We start from the raw sequence: 15,593 nt of genomic DNA, 5'->3' as shown, positions 1-15,593 counted from the left end.
CCTAGGAAAGAGAGGTGGGAAATGGCCCCATAATGGGACAATATCCTCAGGATTAAGACCTAAGGACTCAGGCTGAGAACTGATATAATTCCACTCATCTGGGATTTAACAAATTGTCTTCCATGGAGCAGGGCCAGTTCCAGCGTTTTTGCCACGCCAAACAGAGACAAAAAACAAAAGAAAAGCTGCAATCTGCCCCAGCTCTACCTCTGCCACTTTTGGTGGCAAGTCCTTCCCTCTGAGAGGGCTGAATTGCTGCTGAAGCCTCCCCTCTCTATTGACTGCCCCAGGGACCTGCTTGTTGCGCTGGTGCCTGGAGACGGCCATGCCATGGAGACACTGGGAAGATGCGGGAATAAGGAAAATAACATGGGCTTGTTTACATTGCAAGTGAAGAATAACTGAAGCGTTTTTGCTATGAAGTCACTTTTCCCTGACGGGGAATTGAACCCAAGTCTTGGCAGTGAAAGTGCCAAATCCTAACCACTAGACCACCAGGGAGGTGATGATAGGAGCTGTCTCACTTATGCTACACTTTCTTAGGCTACTTTCTATCCAATTTCTGAAGCTGCTCCATTGTCCACTCCCTGAGGGGCTAGGAGCAGAGTGCAGGAATCCCTGTACTCAGGGTCACAACCTGAGCCCAACCCAAGCCACTGAAACAAACTCAAATGACGCTTCCTCCAGCAGGATCACAGAGACACACAAAAAAACCCCATGAGGAACAATCCTCCTCTGCCTTCATTTACCCCATTGCAACCCTCTCAGCAGCCCACTCTTGCAGGAAGGACTCTGAGCTGATAGGAGCTCTGGCATAGAGACCAAGGGAAGGGTGTTGCTCCCCCTGGGTGTGAGCTGATCACAGTCTGACTCCGTGTAACGGGGCTCTGAGCTTTGCCATCTTGTGAGTTCTGAGTGCTGAGACCCCCGGACCCTTCTGCTGGGATCATGGGGATTGCACAACCGCTGCAAGCCCTTTTCCCGTCTCCTTGTCCTCCTCGGCTTCCCCAGACCTTCCCCACAAATGGTTCTATCAGGTGCTGGAGGGATCTAAGGACCTGCAAGTTTCCCTCACCCATCTCCTAAAGCAAACAGTGATTCCCTTCTCTGACACTCCTGGGCCTGAGCTTCTTGTGAGTTTTTCCCCAGGGGACCTGATTCCCTGTGAAAATGTGTGTGTGGGGAACTGGCTTGTCTGCCCCCTCTCTGGGAGCCGAGAAACTTTTTCAGACTCTCCCCCACTAGATGAGTCCAACAGCACCTCCCACTGGTGGGAGAATCTTAAATTCCATCCTCCCACCATGGTTACTCTGACCAGCTGATGGCGGCAGCATGCTAAATCAACCCCAGCTCTCTAGGCTAGAGAGCAGCATCTAACCAGCCTTGTGACAGCTCCAGTTTGCTCGCTGGAGACATAACGAACGAGGAAAGAAGGCAAATGTCAGACAGGGAACCTCAGCTCCAGAAATAAATGTCCTCAGGGCTCCTTCTACACTGCGACTGGGCAATTGACTGACTTCAAATCCGGCTAGCCCAGTTGGTAGAGTGTGAAACTCTTAATCCTGCCATCATGAGTTTAGCCCCATATTGGGCAGCAGCAACAGCCCTTAGGTGTCACTCTTCTGCTTATAGTCACAGCCCAGAATGAAAGTTCCACACCCCGGGATAGGTTCTGCAGCAAGACAAGATAAGCACATTAGCCAATGGTTAACAGGTTATATAATGTCTCCGCCCATGGTCTCAAATTAGAAAGTAACATTTAATGAATACTTTGATAAACTGTTAGTAGTATAAAATATCTATGTTGAATTCTGATTTGGGGTCCATAGGAATGGAGCAACTCCTTTGATTGTCCAACAGGCACATTCCTAGGGGTTAAAGCAAAGAACCAGTGAAAGTATATGGCAATAAAAATTGTTTTCTGTGTGTCTTAAGGCAGGCATTGGTCCCTGGGAAGGGAGGTGGAAGGATGCCATATCTTATACTGACATGTGCCAACTTCTCATAAACTCAAGGTTGGATCTGTGGGAAGAACGTCTCCCTACAGAAGAGACTAACACAATAGGAACAGGGATTCTTTGTTCAATCTGCAACTCTGAATAAGACACAATTCTTTAGTTCTTAGCTCCAACACCTATCTTAGCAAGCAAGGCTTTCTGGTTACCCAGTTTTCTCTTAGCTGGTCACGATTTGCTAGGCCTCTGGTCTCTTGACCATACTCTGGACTTTGGGTCTGGAAAAGAGCTGGCACAATCCAAAGACCAGGTTGTTATACAAAATGCACATGGATTTTAACTCTTCACATCCAGTAATGGCAAAGTATAGCTGATGGTCCTTAATTGGGTGATCCACAGGGAGTAGCTCAAACCTCCAAAGTGCCTGGCCAGGGGCAGGAAGTTATTGGTTCAGGCTTGTAGCAGTGATGGAATAAACTGCAGGTTCAAATCAAGTCTCTGGAGTCCATCCATAGCTGGGATGGGTCATTCAGTCCTTTGTACAGAGCTTCAGTTTGTAGCAAAGTCCCTCCAGAGATATGAAGCAGGATAGAAAACAAGATGGAAATGAGGCATCAGCATTTTATAGTCTCTTGCCATGTAGTCTATGCTTTCTTTGTCCCAAGGACACTCTATCCAGCATGTGGCATAAAAAAACCTGAGTTCTGTCCATAGGCAGGTCCCTGCATACCTTGCTGAGTCACAAGGTGTATCTGCCTTCTCTCAATGGGTCAGTTGTATAGCTGATGGTCCTTAATTGGGTGATCCACAGGGAGTAGCTCAAACCTCCAAAGTGCCTGGCCAGGGGCAGGACGTTAGCACAGCAAGGGAGGGGTGTGGCAGTGACATCACAAAGGCTTTTTGCAGGACCTCAGACTATTGGTCAAAGGTGGTGGGGAGGTGGTGACCTCACAGAGAGATGCTGACATCAGCCAGGCAGGACAGGGGCGAGGGGCCAGGGAAACCTCAGAGACCCCTGTGGCTTTGCTTCAGCAAGTCTCCTTCTCCAGGTCTCTCTTTGAGGACTGAGAGAGTATTCGGGTTCACGGACGTGAGCACCAGGAGGAACCTCTTTCGAGTTTTCTCCTTCCCTTTTAGAGATTTTACTAGAAAACAGCCGTCCCTGTTTAGAAGGTAAGAGCCTCCTCGAGGTTTGAAACCTGTTCAGTCTGATCCATCTGGTGACAGTTGAATTCTAGGCATGGAAAACACGAGCTTAAGGAGACAGAATTTTATTCCGCACCTGGGATTTTGTCCCTTAGAATCACTGGGGACATTAGGGTTTGTCCTTTTTGTTTCACCTTTTCCTCCATCCATCCCTTCCTCCTTTCTCTTTGTCTCTTGCTTCTTTTGTCCTTTCTCCTGTTCCCCTCCCAAGACCAGGAGTTGTGTGTGTGTGTGTGTGTGTGTGTGTGTGTGTGTGTGTGTGTGTGTGTGTTATGGGGGAGCAGTGTGGTTTTTCCCCGTGTAGCCAGCACCAGACCTGGCACCACCCCCAGCTCTGCCCCCTTCCTGCCACTGCAACCCCATCTCATCTCCTGACCCTGGATGGGCGCCCCCGGCCCCTCGTAGCAGGGGGCTGTGCAGGGGGGTCTCCTTGCAACCATGAGTGGGTGTCTGGTGGGTGCTGTCACCTCCGCCAGAGACCCCCAAGAAACTCAGTAGCTTCCTCCGCATGCGGGGAGGGGCTCCTACTTTCTGTCTTGGGGGGGAGATTCCGTGATGTCATAGCCTATGGTGAGAGGGGTTCGAATCACGAGTCTGGAGTGGCAGGACAAACCCCTCCCCCAGTCAGATTCTGCTAGGGGGCTGGGCTGGGATCTGTAGGGAGGAAGACACAGAAAAAAGCAGCTGCCACAATGGAACCCAGGAGTCCTGGCTCCCGGTCCCCCTGCTATGACCTCTAGACCCACCTCTGCTCCCAGAGCCAGGGATAGAACCCAGAGGTCCCTGGCGCCCAGCCCCCTCCCTCCCTGCTCTGACCACTAGACTCCACTCCTCTTTTAGGCTCGCTGCCTCTTCTATCCACCCAGCCCACCTGTCCATCCCTTTGCTGCAGGTTTCTGGGGTGTCACCCCTGCTCTGCGCTCCCCCAGTGCAGCCCAAGGCCTTTCCTCCCCCCAACCACACATCCTCTCCCCCCTCGTGCTGGATCGTCTGCTTGGCCCCCTGCCCCCTCTCGGGGCGCGCTGTGCGGCGTGGCTGGGGATTGTGCAGTGGCCCAGCACCAGGCAACGCAGAATGTAAACCACAGGCCCTGCCCTGCCCCACCACACTGGAGCTGCCTTCCAAGTATATTGGAGCCCAGCACCCTGCACCTGTTCCCTCCTGCCCCACAAGGGGTGAGCTGCAGCCCCACCATGCTCTGCAGAGGGAGAAGGGTCAAGCCAATCAGCCCATTTAGGATGGGGGTATCAATACCCTTTTTTCTGCACAGCCACTGACCATCAGCAGGATTCCTCCTCCCTCCTGTGCCTCAGTGCAACTAAATCTCCACACCTAGACAGCCGGTCCATCCGCTGCACCCCAATCCCCCATGCCTGAGCCTCCCTGCCAAAACCCTGCACCTGGCTCCAGAGAATTAAGTCTCACGTGTCGCTGGGAACTCGACTTCTTGTTCCCAGAGAGTCTCAGCCCCCCTCAGTAGATGTCCTGAGAAACACAGTGTCGCCTTTTCCAAAGAAGAGCTTAGACCCCCTCATCATGTGGCCTAAAGGATAAGGCATCTCCCTGTGGATCGGATGATTCAGGATTTGAGTCCCCTCGTGGTTGTGCTCACCTTGTGCCACAAGTCCTGCTTCCTTCAGGGCTGGAACCTCTTCTTGGCCGCTCAGGCCAATGCTCTGTCTTCAGCTAGAGCCCCGGGAAGGAGTTGGGGGTTGGGTGTCACAAAGGCTGGGGCATGAGCCCCATGTGCTTCCAGTCTCGCCTTTGCCATTCCTGACTTGCCAAAGAAAATGGGCGGCTGCCCGGGCTAGCATGTGGAGTAGTTTCCCTCTTCCAAATGTGCACCTGTCCCTGTTCTAAGGGCTTGGCAACACTTGCAAGTTTGAGTGCATTAAAGCAGCCTTAACTCCTGAGGTGTCCACACTCGCAAGGCACATGGAGAACCTAGGCTCTGCAGCTGGAGCTCTCCGGGTAATCCACCTCCATGAGAAGCATCACTGCGCCTCGGCTGAAATGCCCGGGCATCACTGCACTGTGATTGGCTTTTGGAAATGTCCCATAATCCCCTGAAGTCAAGTGCCCACTCTGGTCATTGTTTTGAAATCGGCTGCAGGCATGCGGATATCCCCTTTCAAAGCTCCGTTTCTGACAGCCGGCTGCTTATCTGCTCCGGGACAAAGCAACCATTAGTGTGGAATGCTGCTGTTGTGAGTGTGTATGACGGGAGGTGGGGGTCTGCTGCTGTCCGAACACACAAGACAGCATGCTGACACACTCTCAGCCCCCCAAACACACTGTCGCTCCCCCCACGTACACACAACACACTCCCTGTCACACTCCACCCCCGCCCCCCATTTGAAAAGCACGTTCAGCCACTTGCACACTGGGATAGCTACCACAGTGCACTGCTCTCTGTGGCATTGCCAGAGCTGCTAATGTGGCCACTCCAGTGCGCTTGCAGCTGTCAGTGTGAACACACGGCAGCGGTTTCCCTGCTGTGGTTTAACTCCCAGTGCTCTACCTCTGCAAGTGTAGCCAAGCCCTAAATTTGCCAGACCAACCGAACTCAGTAACTGCCCCCCACCACCACGTGCAGGGAGTAGGGGCACCGCGGAGCACACACCGCACTTACTGGCTCAGCCTTGTGCATGCTGGGGTGGCCACCTCCCCATTGATGAGACCTGGTCCCACCATCTCCGTGGAGCTCCAGGCTGCCCTGCTGCCATCCCTGTCTGTGTTGTCTTCTCTCGCAGTTGACTGGAAGGTGCACGTGTAGCAGTGTTATCTCGAAGGGCGAAAGCAGGAGGAATGGTGCCTTCATAGCCCACCCAATATTCCATAACAGAGTTAAGGAAAATATTTCTCAATGAACTCTCAGTAAAAGATCAGAAACAGCCAGTGTCTGCATCAGTCTACGAGCATTGGTATTTTCTTGAAATTTGTCAGACCAACCTAACACCTAACACACATTTGAACCTCTTTTCACACTGTTGCTCATTTTCAGGTTCTGCTTTGACTCCAGACAGATCCATTTTCTTTCAGAATGGCCTTGCTCTTTCACTGAGGTGTCGGAGTAAACACTTCCCTTCACTCTATTCTCAGACAAACACTAGTATTAAGTGTTTGCTACTGATGGGTCTAGAAAGCATTTGTCAAATGGAAGATGCCATTTCTGGGGGATTGCTCCCAAGATGCAGTACTTTGTGTTCCAACATCTCCCAACTTCCTTGGTGAAAATAAGGTTTCTTTGCAATATACAAGAAGAAAGGAGTTTTTCACCCTAGATGGGACTTGAACCCACAATCCCTGGCTTAGGAAGCCAATGCCTTATCCATTAGCCCACTGGGGCTCTTAATGGTGCATGAAAGAAGGATGGAAATTCCCTCTCATAATTGCACATTCCTCACATTCACTCACAAGCCAAATACCCCATTTGATGGCCTTACAGAAATGACCAACCTAACAGAAGCCCTACTTCCCTCCCAAAATGACACCCAGTGGGGGAAGCCAGGACAACAGGGTGGGGCGGCAGGTGGTGGCCAGACTCTCACCGCCAGGTTCTAGTCTAGCTCAGGGTCCAGCTCAACTTTTTTCCCTGTGCCACTAGCCCCCAGTTCCCTTCCACCACCAGGTCAACCCGGGCACTAGGGCAGGAACAGGGTGAGGCAGCAAGTCAAGCTGAGCAAGGCAGGGAAAAGCAAGTCTTGTCTTCATGGGCCGCTCACAATGACATCCCTTTTGTGTTCCACGGCTGCAAAACCATCCCGGGCAGAGAAGCAACAGGCCAAAGTACTCCCAAACAGCTGCCAAAGTAGCTCAGTTGGGAGAGTGTTAGATTGAAGATCTAACGGTCCCTGGTTCAAGCCCAGGCTTTGGCAGGTTTTTTCATCTTCTTTGTGCAGGGGTGGCCCCAGGGAGAGCAGCAGCACCTTGACCTGAGGCAAATACCTGATATTGAGCTCCTGAGCATGGGTTTCTTCCTCTATAAGGATGGTGGGAGCTGTCTTTCCCACATGACTTCTTTGTCAACCCAAAATGGCAAGAACAGGATGGGGTAGGGACTTGGAAGGAAAGTTCCTCTGCAAAGCTGAGTGACGACAGTACTGGGAAAGGGGCATCTGGCACGTGGAATGTGGCAGGGATTCAGAGGCCCAAGAGGAGGCACTTGATGTTAAGGTGTGAAAGGAAAGATCTATGGTAGGAACTGGCTCCCTTCCTCTTGACTGTTGAGGTGAATTTTAATTGTGTCAGCTGGCCTGAGAACCACTGGTCTTGACCGTGAGAGGAAATGTTTTTACAATGAGCACTACCTGGCGCAGGTCTGTAGTGAGGTTGGCTTAGAGAACGTGTTTCTCTGTAATGGAACCAGTGTCAGGTGGGCGGTAGCCTCCTATTCCTCTGACCCGAGCTGACACCAGCCGCAGAGGGGATACACCTTTCTGCGGGGACAGGCCAGGAGTCGCACTGACCGGATTTACGTGAAGGAGAGCACGTCGACAGCCCAGTGCAGAGTGGTGCCAATGGACTGTTCGGATCACACAGTTCTCACCGTGTGCTCAATGTGGGCAATTCCCTGACCCAGGGCAGAGGATATTGGAAGCTGAACATCCAGAGCTTGCAAGATAAAGGAGCAGAGGGGGAGGCCTGGCGGTGTTGGCAGAATGGGAAAGCATCAGAGGGTTCTATGGCAACCAGGGGGATTGGTGGGAGTCAGTGAGGGAGGAGTTGGTGGCTTTGTTCTGGCGGTCGGGCAAACACCACAACATTAAAGAAACCAACAGTGCCAAGTCCTGCAGTGTCCCCTGTGGGATTTCCACAAGAGCATCCAGGCAGGGGAGCCAGTCAGCGTGTGACTGTATGACTGGATCAAGTGACAACTGCCCGAGTTCCAGGAGATGAGGCTCCAGCTGGCCGATATGAGCAGGAGCACCAAGTGAAGGGAGGGGGTGGCCTCCCCTGACATTTTTGCGGCCTGTAGGGAACAAAGACAAAGTAGGGGCATGCGGGGACTCAGGGCAGGCCCCACGGACATGGTAGATGAGGATTATAGTTGATGGAGGAGGAAAGAGAGTCCTGCGAGAGGAAACCGCTGGTGGGAAGAACATGAAGCTTTTAACTGCAGGGGGGGTCCAGTGTTTGAGCCCTAGTTTTAGCAGCTGGCTTTTAAGCTGCTGTGCAGGCCAGTCCAGCTGTCAGAACACTGAGTAGTACAAGCTGAGCTCAGATCTCAGTGGGAATTTGGGACCTGTTGCTTCAGACCTAAGCATAGGTGGAGTTTCAAGGCTTTGTCTTGCTCTTTCAAATGATGTGGGAGCTGGTGTTTTGCCTGCTGGCTGTTGTGACTTGCGCACCAGAGGGGATGCCGGATCCAGCAGGCTGGCCTTGTCTGGAGCCCTATAGGGAAGGATGGGAGCTGGGTTTACTCTAGGTCCTGCAGCCAGGCACGGGAGGCCGCCCTCTTGGTTGACCTACTGGCCCAAAGCCACTTTGGCGGGGTTGGTCTTTCCCCAGGAATGCTGAAGCACAGGCCTGAGGGAGGGAGACTCAATCCCCCTCCCTCTTGGTCAGAGCAGAAGAGGCGGCTGTAAGAGCGGCCAGGTTCCTGAGCTGGGTCTTCCAGCGTTTGGGGAGGGAGGAGCTGACTGGGGCATGGTGCTGGCAAAATGCCTCAGGGCGCTGGTGGGAGGAGCAGGCCAGGGCTAGGGCTGGGAAGAGAGAGAGAGAGACCAGCAGGTTTCCTCTATTGGTTCCGTCCCTCTTTTTCTTCAGTAGTTTCTCCTCCTCATGAAGTGACTTGCTATTTCTAGGAGTCTGGTTAGCTCAATCAGCAAAGTATCAGACTTTTAATCTGAAGATTGAGGGTTCAAGTCCCTCATCAAACACTCAACTCTTCCTTGAGATCTTAAAAAGCTCTGTCTTTGAAGTCCTTCTTGATATTACTTTTTCTTTTCAAGATTTTGCCTTTCCTAAGAAGGGGTTTTGTGTGTGGGATTGAAGGGGCAACTTCCTGACACCCCCCACCTCCTGTCCTCGCAGGCTGGAGGAATAAAGGCCTCTGGGCAGGGGCAGCTCTAGACTAGCTGCCAGCAACTGGTGCCCCAGGCGAACCCTGCAATCAGCGCCCCCGCCCCCAAACCCCAAGGGCAGAGCTAGGCTGAAGTTTTTTGGTAAACTGGGAAACATTTTGCCCCTTTTTTCCTTTTAATGTTTTTAAGTGTTTTTTGTTTTGTTTTTAAACAGAGGCTTAATTATTCGGTTTGTCCATCCGTCCGTCTGTCCAACCAATGTTTCTTTCTCCATTCTTCTGGTTCTGGCTGCCCCTTATTACAGCCATAACTTTGCTCTTGAACTTTATAGAGTAGTAAGGTACCTCAAGGGTTAAATGCTAAATCCCAAACCCAAACAACACTAGTTACCTGTGTCTGGCAAAAGGTGTCTGGCAGTTTTGCCACTTTGAATGATTCAAATGGATTTTCAGTGGCATTATAAAAAAAACCCAACAAAGCAGAACCAAACCAAATCATCTTAAACCTACAAAACAAGAGTTTTACAAACCATGAGTGTCAGTTTAGGTCCTTAAAACCTTACATCATCACACACAAAGTTCTCCTTTGCCTAACATCCCTTGCACTGCGATTACTCTTTTTTACACAACTGAACCCCGATTGCACGTCCATCTTGTACAACCAGAGCCAGCCAGGGGCAGGCAAGTTAAGTTCCAATAGAAACCCCGGACATTCCTGTAGTGATTTTGATTACATTACCCAGGAGGCAAATCATTTTGATGAGATTATCTCCCCGCCTGCTGCCTGCAGCCGTCCATTATAGACCATTTCTGTGGGCAAAGGGCCCATTTCCCCTCAGAATGGCTGGAAAGGCTTCTCGGGACAAAACATAGTGGTGGTAGTAGCCACTTTACCTGACCCTCTTGTATAATTTAATTACCAAACTTCTATCAAATGTGACTGCACAGAGCTGCACATACAGTTACATTCACTGAAAGTGAACAACTGTCCCCAGAACTCACTGCCGGGAACCTTAAAGTATCTGCCAGTGGCACAGGTACTTTTTAAGAGCCAAGACGTGCAGTGACACATCTTTCATGGGAACCGGCCGGCGTGTGCACGGCTGGCGTGTGCAGAGCAAAGGTTGCCCACGGGTGCTGTGTCAGGCTCTGGCACCGCGTGAGACAATGGACCACTTTCTGGTGGCTGGTTTGTTTCCCCGACAGGTGTGGGGACTTCTGGCTACATGATGGCGGCTGCTAGACTCGGTTGGACAGGATTCTTTTCAGCTCACCTGAGGCTTGTTCCTGGATGAACGAGGGCAACCACAGGGCACCAGCAGAACCGGCTGCAGCTGCAGCAAGGGCGCCCTCAGCAGGGGCCGCCGTATAGCGGGCGGGTGTCACGGGACACACTGCACCTGCTCAATGCCAGAAAATCCCCTTCAGACTAAACCAGTTTGTTTCTCCAAATCAAAACAAGTGGGATGAAAGTTCTTTGCAAAAATATTTTGTTGCAAAACAAAAGCATCTCCTGTTTGTCAGAGTGTATTAAATTGTCTCATCACACACAGAGGGGAGACACTTAGATCACAAACATTAGATAAGATGCTTCAGTCTGAGCTAAGTAATTGCTGCTCTTAACAATTTCAAAATAAAAAAATACAAATGAAATAGACTATTTCAACTATTCTATTATGTCATAATCTGCTCTGAGTAAACGTGATAGGACACCTCATATTATGCACTACTCCTAGTGACACTCTCCAATGGATCCCCACCCACCGTCAGGAAGGTAGGAGCGGATCATTATTATCCCTACTTGAAAGAGGGAGAAGCTAAGGCTGAGAAAGGAGAATTGACTTGTCTTAGGTCACACAGCCAGCCAGTGGCAGAGTTGGGAATAGGACCCAAGAGCCCTAATTTTCAAACTAACCATCAGATCTTGAATTTCACACATTGAATGACCTGAATAAAGTGCTCTCAGATGAGCTCCAGACCAACAACAGTGCACAGTAATTATTCAGCAAGTATCTGAGGAGAACTGCAATGTTAGAGAGAATCATGAACTGCTCAGAGACCATTAATGCAGAGAAGCAGCAAAATTCATCAAACATATGACTGGTTATGACTTATTTCCTTGGTCTTCAAAGAGAACAACAAGGACCTGAGTCTCCTCCCTGTCACTAACCCCCTGCTCAGCCAATCAGGGTAGAGACTGAGGACGGGAGGCTGAAGGTTCTCACCAGAGAGCCCAAAGGATGGCCCAGGTCACCAGTGGGAATCACTGCCTGAGCACTATTTCAGCCCCACATTTTTGGGTGGATCTCCCAGAGTGGGAGCTGCCGAGCTCTCCCCCGCAACACACACACACACACACACACACACCTCGCTCCTCGTGTTGGGAGGGGAACAGGTGAAAGGAGAAAGAGACAAAGAAAAAGAAGGAAGGGATGGATGGAGGAAAAGTTGAAACAAAAAGGACAAACCCTAATGTCCCCAGTGATTCTAAGGGACAAAATCCCAGGTGCAGAATAAAATTCGAACTCCTTAAGCTCATGTTTTCCATGCCTAGAATTCAACTGTCACCAGATGGATCAGACTGAACAGGTTTCAAACCTCGAGGAGGCTCTTACCTTCTAAACAGGGACGGCTGGTCTCTAGTAAAATCAGGAAAAGGGAAGGAGAAAACTCAAAAGAGGTTCCTCCTGGTGCTCATATATGTGAATCCAAATACTACCTCTGTCCTCAGAGAGAGACCTGGAGAAGGAGACTTGCTGAAGCAAAGCCACAGGGGTCTCTGAGGTTTCCCTGGCCCCTCGCCCCTGTCCTGCCTGGCTGATGTCAGCATCTCTCTGTGAGGTCACCACCTCCCCACCACCTTTGACCAATAGTCTGAGGTCCTGCAAAAGGCCTTTGTGATGTCACTGCCACACCCCTCCCTTGCTGTGCTAATGTCGTGCCCCTGGCCAGGCACTGTGGAGGTTTGAGCTACTCCCTGTGGATCACCCCACTCAAGGAGCGTTCGTTCTAGGAAGCAAGCCGGTAGTTTTGGATCATCTGCAAATTTTGTCAGCTCACTGTTTTTTAGATCGTTTATGAATATGTTGACTTGTCCTGATCCCAGTACAGACACCACTAGTTACCTGTTTCCATCCTGAAAACTGACCATTTATTCCTACCCTTTGTTTCCTATCTTTTAACCAGTTATTGATCCACGTGAGGACCTTCCGGAGGTGAAAGTAAGCCGGTATGTTCCGGTATGGGGTACTGGCAAGAGCCGATACGCTGTGCCAGCCCAGCCCGGCTTCCCCAGGCTGGTGATTTAAAGGGCCCAGGGCTCCCTGCAGCAGCCAGAGCCCTGGGCCCTTTAAATCACTTTCCGAGCCCCGCTGCCGGAGCCCCAGGGAGCAAATCACTGCCATGGATGCTGCTCTCTCCCGCTCTGCCAACACAGAGCAGGGGCGGCAGAAGCTTCCTTACAGTGGGGGGGGCACCGTTGTCCAAACTGTGGCACCCCCATGACACCCCTTCCTGAAGGACCCCCACTCACACCACGTCTCCCCCCGAGGCCACACCCACAGACACCTCTTCCCCAAGACTGCACCCTCCCCCCCCCCCATCATTTGTCCTTACAGCCAGTAAAGAGTGGTGGGGCCATGGCCCTCTAAACCCCCTGTTCCAGCACCCCTGACACAGAGCTAAGCAGGCAGCAGTGTGTGCGTGTGTGTGACAGAGAGTGCTGTGCTGAGCTGAGCCAGGGAGAGAAGGGGGCTGATGTCGGGGCTGTCCCCTGCCTCAGGACTGGTCGCTTCCAGCAGCTGTCTGAACTTAGAGACAGTGTGCGACACACTCACTCTTCCGCAACGCACACACTGTCTCTCCCCCCCACACACACATGGTCTCTCCCCCACCACACACATTGCAGTTGGAAAGCAGCTGGCAATCTAGTAGGATACCCATGGACCAATGGGATAGAGAAACCTGCATCATGTGATGCTGTACCAGCCCGTGAGGCATTGCAAACCCTTCCCAAAGCACCCTGCAGCCAGCTGCACAGTGGGATAGCTACCCACAGTGCACTGCTCTCTGTGGCAATCCAAGAGATGCTAGCATGGATGTGCTCTGGTGACACAGGGGAATAGGGTGGACGCACAACAGCTGTTCAATTAAAACACTTTAACTAAAGCCACCTTATTCTTTCATGTAGAAATAGCTTTAGAATGAGACAAGGCCCAGCTCCATTGAAACTAAAGAACCACAACTTCCTGCGTAGTTGGCAAGATTTGAACCTACACAGGGAGACCCCAATGGATTTCTAGCCCATTGCCTTAACCACTTGGTCACAACTACTTGCTGGATAGAGGGGCTCTTACTGCACTCTACTTCTGTTCTCACTGAGTGATCAATTCCAGTTGTTTCCTGAAGCCAGCCTCCACAACACACACACTGCTGTGCCCTTGTGTAAGTGTGTCCATGGCTGAACTGCAAGAATTCCTGCTCCTTTCCCTTCTGGCTGGAGCATGAGGAGAGTGTGTTTGTGGTTAATGACGTTACTGTAGCTTGTTGTCCATTTCCTGCCTTGATCATTCAGACAGTCCCTTTCCCATCATATCCCCAGTACATCAGTGATTGTGATAGCAGGGGGCAGGTTTTCTCTGGGGCACTGAGCTTTGCCAGGGGGTTGGTGGCTCCTTTCTTTCCTCACCCTGGAGTAAACTCAGCTTTTTATTCCATCCTTGATGTTTCAAGGAATAACAACAGATGACCAAAGAAAGAGGTGGGCAGGGCGGGTCTCAGGGGAGGGGGCAGAGAGGTGTGGGTGATGGACAGGGTGAGTCTCAGGGGAGGGGGCAGAGAGGGGTGGGCGATGGGCAGGGCAGGTCTCAAGGGAGGGGCCGGGCAGCAGGCAGACCTTGGGGTAGGGGGTGGAGAGGCGCGAGGAGGCCCTGGGGGAGGAGAGGAGCAAGTGACCAGCAGGCCTCAGCCAAAGAGCAGGGGTGGGAAGTGGCCAAACGGGAGTGAGAGCGGAGCACACTTCCATAAAAAAAAGTTGCAATACTATAGAATCCTGTATTCTCCTGGGGGCGGCCCCTGCCCAGACCGTGGTGCTGTCCCCCCACTCCACCCCCTTCCCTCGTTCTCCTCCCTCTGAGGCCCCACCTGTGCTCCACCCTCACTCCCATCTGGCCACTTCCCACCCCTACTCAGCCTCTCCTCGTAAGTCCCCTGCCCCCTAATAATTTTTGCTGCCCTTCCCTAGACTCTCTCCAATTTGTTCCTGTCGTGGGGGGGGGGGGGAAACTGGACACAATGCTCCAGGTGTGGCCTCACCAGTGCTGACTAGAGGGGAATAATCACTTCCCTCGATCTGCTGGCAACGCTCCTACTAATCCAGCCCAATATGACCAGTTACCCATATTGAATGCAGACACAGCAATATCTGATACATTGGTTCCTGTCCATTCAGGAGGTTATTTCCCACCTATTCATAAATAATGAAGCTGCTCTAAGCGGAGGGGAGAGAGCTGTCCCGTCCGTGCAGTTAACCCATCTCCCCGAGAGATGGTAGCTATGTCAGTGGGGGGAAGCTATGCTGGTGGGTGTGCAAGCTGTGGTGTCTACATGTGTATGTAAAGTTTAATCAAACCCCATTTTTTAAACCCCTGTGGTCTGGGAATAGGAAAGGAGCTCTCTGAGGCAGAGCCCGTCCTTCAAAATCCTTAAGATCATGGACTTGCCTCTGCAAACCTCATGGGGGTATAGCTCAGTGGTCGAGTGTTTGACTGCAGATTAAGTGGTCCTTGGTTCAAATCCAAGTGCCCCCTTACAAGCTTGTTTCTTCAATAAAAATAATTCCATTTCTAGTATGCTCAGGAGCTCTACTATATAAGGATTCCTGAAATGAATGGACACACTTACTCTTTTCCTGTGCAAATGCATAAACACCTAGCAAACAAGTCCCCCAGCAGAAATCACTTTCAATCCTCTAAGTGGCTTGGTTTGTTTTCATCAACTAAACAAAGACACATGAAGACACATTTGCAGGTCCTTGGCCTCCATGGGCTACAATGTGCAGAAGAACAAGAACCACATCCACTTGAGAGGCATGGACTAGTCTGTATTACATTTGGTAAGTAAGTTGCCATTGGGACTGAAAACTCTACTGGGGGTGGACAGGAGCCTGTTACAAAACTAAAATAACCAAGATTTACCAAACTCCCAGTTACACATTCAATCCTCTCTTTGTGCACACGGCATCAACTGGGGCTCTAATAAATGGCAGCCTTCCTTTAACACAGATCGTTGTTCCTTGTGACTTTCAGATACATTCGAATGGCAGCTGTTCAGAGGTCATGTGCTGCTAGTTCATGAGCAGCAGCAGAGTCTCTGTACGTTTCCCAACCGTAGAGCTGGGTGTGTCTGCA

The 15,593-nt window shown here is 51.2% G+C and overlaps 3 non-coding genes across 3 annotated transcripts; 2 read left to right on the top strand and 1 right to left on the bottom strand.

The window, feature by feature from the left end:
• Window positions 1-429: 429 nt before the first annotated feature.
• Window positions 430-501, bottom strand: TRNAE-UUC. Its single transcript has one exon. It is a non-coding gene; the product is annotated as a tRNA-Glu (tRNA).
• A 6,465-nt stretch (window positions 502-6,966) lies between these two features.
• Window positions 6,967-7,039, top strand: TRNAF-GAA. Its single transcript has one exon. It is a non-coding gene; the product is annotated as a tRNA-Phe (tRNA).
• A 7,882-nt stretch (window positions 7,040-14,921) lies between these two features.
• Window positions 14,922-14,993, top strand: TRNAC-GCA. The gene has a single exon. It is a non-coding gene; the product is annotated as a tRNA-Cys (tRNA).
• The last annotated feature ends 600 nt before the right edge of the window (window positions 14,994-15,593 follow it).

Source organism: Mauremys mutica, unplaced genomic scaffold (assembly GCF_020497125.1).
Source record: "Mauremys mutica isolate MM-2020 ecotype Southern unplaced genomic scaffold, ASM2049712v1 Super-Scaffold_100099, whole genome shotgun sequence".
Classification (NCBI taxonomy): Eukaryota; Metazoa; Chordata; order Testudines; family Geoemydidae; genus Mauremys; species Mauremys mutica.
Note: the sequence above shows the minus strand (reverse complement) of the source record. Positions and strands in the feature narration are given on the sequence as shown.